This window comes from Helicoverpa armigera, chromosome 19, assembly GCF_030705265.1.
Source record: "Helicoverpa armigera isolate CAAS_96S chromosome 19, ASM3070526v1, whole genome shotgun sequence".
NCBI lineage: Eukaryota > Metazoa > Arthropoda > Insecta > Lepidoptera > Noctuidae > Helicoverpa > Helicoverpa armigera.
In genome coordinates, this window is record NC_087138.1 from 726,964 (window position 1) to 731,147 (window position 4,184).

The window sequence follows — 4,184 nt, forward strand, 5'->3', positions numbered from 1 at the left end:
AATATGGATTGAATGAAATAAATGACATGGTCTTTGTATGGAGGCTGGGCTATGACAACCATTGCTGTTGGTTGTCATAGCCCAGCCTCCATATCTATCTTCTGCATTAGGCATTATTCACTTGTTAATTTTACTCGATTTAAATTGAGAATGCTTATAATCCAAGCAATAAAAAACGATTACAAAAAGCTGGTGAGATTCAGTTTCATAGAAAAATAAAATGTGTTCACGCGCAGTACATTGTCTTTTTCTTCATCATTTCATTGTTTCAATAAAGTATCGTAATTTCTTAATGTTATACTAAATGTAATTTTATAAAGCTACTGATCCAATAATAGTTGTAATAAAACTAGTAAAAAAAAATAATTAAAACGGTTGAAAAACAATATTTATGCATTCCATCTGATTCACGTGTGTTACAAAAACTGTATTGAATAGTAGCTTTTTTAGAAAAAGCAATAGCAACACATCATTATATTTTTTTACAATGGCAACTTTATGACTTTTACAGTGAAACTTGTATTTTGTGGTGAAACGTCATTGTTGTGTCAGACATCTTGGTTTAGAAGCAGTAGGCAGTACTTGGTGTGTGTTATTTTTCGTCATTGCATTTTAGAGACTTTTGGAAGCAATATAGCAAGGTAAGTAATAATATTAATTTGTTTTGCTGTATATGTTACGGGTAATGCTAGAAGGTGGAGTAAACCTAGGTTTACCCGGGTTGACTTAGTATTACCCAAGCTTTTTGGGTAAAGTCCGAATAATAAGTAAAATACAAGGTGTTGATTTGCATTTGTGCCATAGTTCAGGAGGAGGACGTAAAATACGTAAATAATCAATTGGAATTACAGTAGACGGGAAATAGCTAATATGCACTGCTGTTTTTGTCATTGTAATGTCGTGGTATTTCAGAAGTAATCCAATTTTATGAATGAAATTTATGAATGATCGTTGCGTATGCTTTCTGTTTGCGTTTTTGTGAGGGCGCAGCATGGTTTTAAGGCCAGTAACATACGCGCCAAGTTTAAATAAGGCTAGATGACATTTACGGAATTCCGAAAAAAAATTACGTACCAATTTTTTTATTGATTTGGGTCGAAAATCATTAGCGTAATTACCTCCTTGAATATGGCACAGATGCAAATCAACAGCTTGTAAATATTAATTCGGGATTTACCCATGCTCACCTAGGTCTACCCAACTCTGACTGGGTAATGTTAAAAAATTTTCTAATTAATTAGTGAAATGAAAATAGAAGGCCCGAATTCCGACCTGCATTAAACTCCTCGCAGCTATTCGTGAAAAAATCGAGTTTCCATGGGGAGTGACCAGTTTAAGAAAATTGTTAAAAGACATGGGATATAAATGGCTTAAATGTCATAATAAACGCAGAATTCTGGTGGAAAGGCCTGCTGTTGTATATGCACGGTCAAATTATTTGCGGAAAATTCGTCAATACAGGCAAGACGATCGAAATATTTTTTTTCTAGATGAAACATGGATAGATAATAACCTCACTTTTAAAAAATGTTGGCGAAATGAAATGATCGACGCCGTGTTGACAGACACAAGCTCCACAAACAGGCTTATTCTTGTTCACGCGGGATCAAGAGGAGGGTTTTTAAATGGGGCAAAACTACTTTTTAAAGCTGGTACTACCTCAGGTGATTATCACGGACAGATGAACAGTGTTAATTTTGAAAAGTGGGCCACTGGTATGTTAATCCCTAATCTACCGCAAAACAGCGTTGTTGTGATGGACAACGCGCCGTATCACAGTGTGCAAGAAAATAAAGTCCCAACAAAGTCCAACACCAAACCTATAATGTTAGAATGGCTAACAAAGAATAATGTGGAAGCTTCAATCACGATGAGAAAAGATGAGCTCTTCCATTTGGTTCAGTTACATAAACCAATAGAAAAATCATTTAAAATCGATGAATTCATCAGGAGTCATGGCCATGTCGTAGTAAGACTACCACCGTACATGTGCGACCTCAATCCGATTGAGTTGGCTTGGGCAAAAGTGAAAAGAATAGTACGGCATCACAATGTTACTTCAGATTTATCCCTAAAAAGGTTAAAAGAAGTTACGGAGCTGGCGATTTCTCAGGTTACAGAGGAAGATTGGCGTGGCTTCGATGATCACGTCATAATTTTAGAAGAAAATTATTGGCAAAGAGATGGATTAATTGAAGATACCATAGATCGATTCGTCATTGAGGTCAGCGACGGCGAGGATAGTGACACCGATTCAACCATATCTGCCATTTCTGAATCTGATTAAAATTTTGAAATGATTATTAAAAACATTTGATAATTATGAGTTTTTTTTTTCATCATGTTAACCTAGTGTAAAAAATACAATTAAACTTATAACATGGTTTAAATTTATCGACATTCGTTACTCATTGTGGTCATCAATAATAATTATAATTAGGTCACAGCACTACCGCATTCCTAAGCTCTGCATTCAACTCGCGCGCTATCTGTAGGTGCAGTAAGTTATCAAAAGTTTAGAAAAATATTTAAGACTGAATTCAACTTAGGGTTTCACTTACCAAAGAAAGATAAATGTGATCAATGTGAGAGAATAAAGAATTTGAATGATGAAGAAAGAAAAAAAGCGATAGAATCAGATGCCTACAAAAATCACATTAAGGACAAAGAAATATCATTAATGCTATTTCTAGAGGATCAAAAAAGAAGCAAAGAGAACAGAAACTTTTTGTGTGCAAGCTTTGACCTCGAAAAGGTCTTAACAACACCTCACGGTCAAAGCGTAAATTTTTACTATACTCGAAAGCTTGCCTATTATAATGAAAGCATTTATGAAAGCGGTACCAGATCTGTATTTTGTTATCTTTGGAACGAAACTGAAGCGAAAAGAGGGTGTAATGAAATCTGTACTATTCTCTTTAAATACCTTAAAATGATTGACGAGAGAAGGACCCAAAATGAAGTTGTATTATACTGTGACAGTTGCGCAGGAGAAAATAAAAATAAAGCCATGATTGTGATGCTCCATTATTTCATGCAATATCATGCGAGTTTTGTTGAAACGCTGACTATAAACTTCCTCATTCCTGGACATACCATGATGCCAGTAGACTCTGTGCATGCATCAATAGAAGGATTTATACAGAAAAGAACGATTTACGCACCATCTGAATGGCAAACTTTGATTTGAAATGCTCGGACTAACCCCAAAAAATATGAAACAATTCTTTTAAAAAATAATGAAATCAAAGATTGGAATGCCTATGCAACAGCCTTCTCACCAAACAAAATTAAAATACAAACAAGCAAGCTGCGTAACGCTAGATTTGAAAAAGGTGACAAGTTCTATCTGAAATACGACTATGATGGACCCGAAGAAGTTGTTGATGTCTCTCTTATATTGAGGTCTCGGCAGAATCAACAAGCTATTCGTGAACCTAAAACTGCTTACACTGAAAAAAATCCTATCTCGAAGGCCAAATACGAAGATTTAAAGAAAATGTGCGAAAAAGGTATCATACCAGAATTTTATACAAAAGAATATCTGGATTTGCCCTGCGATAGAAACACAAGAGACGTTTTAGCTGAGACTGATGAAGACGATTACTGATTTATTAATAAAGCTAATTCACTTAAATTAATGTTTTTTTTTTGTATTTCTGACTCTTTGTCCTTCTCTGTTTGGCATAGTTTCTCGTAAAAAATGATTTTAACAATTGTCGTAATCGACATACTCATATCATCTCAACCTAATAACGGTCATCAGTTTTAACGTAAGCGACAAATGTATGTGATTTTAGAGTACTAAGTCAAATTTAACATTTTAATAAATTGGGAAGTGCCCTTAAAACATCAAGTAAAAATTTCAAACTAATGCTATAAATATTTTGAGAAATATTTAAAAAAAACCTTCTCTTGTAAAATATGCAAAATGGCGGTTACGATCTTCTTCCCGAAAAGGCTCGATATATTATAAATTTCCTCAGATTCTGTTAGCCGATTTCAGCAATATTTTTTTAGTGAAAAGGGAATGCCTTCAGTTTGGTCCCATATAAATTTATTGTTAAAAGTACGTTATTATTAATATTTGATATGCAAAAAAAAGCAAACTGCAACTGCATACTTGATTACTACTACATTGATTTTACAGATGCCACTCACACCTGCCGAAAGACAGAAACTCT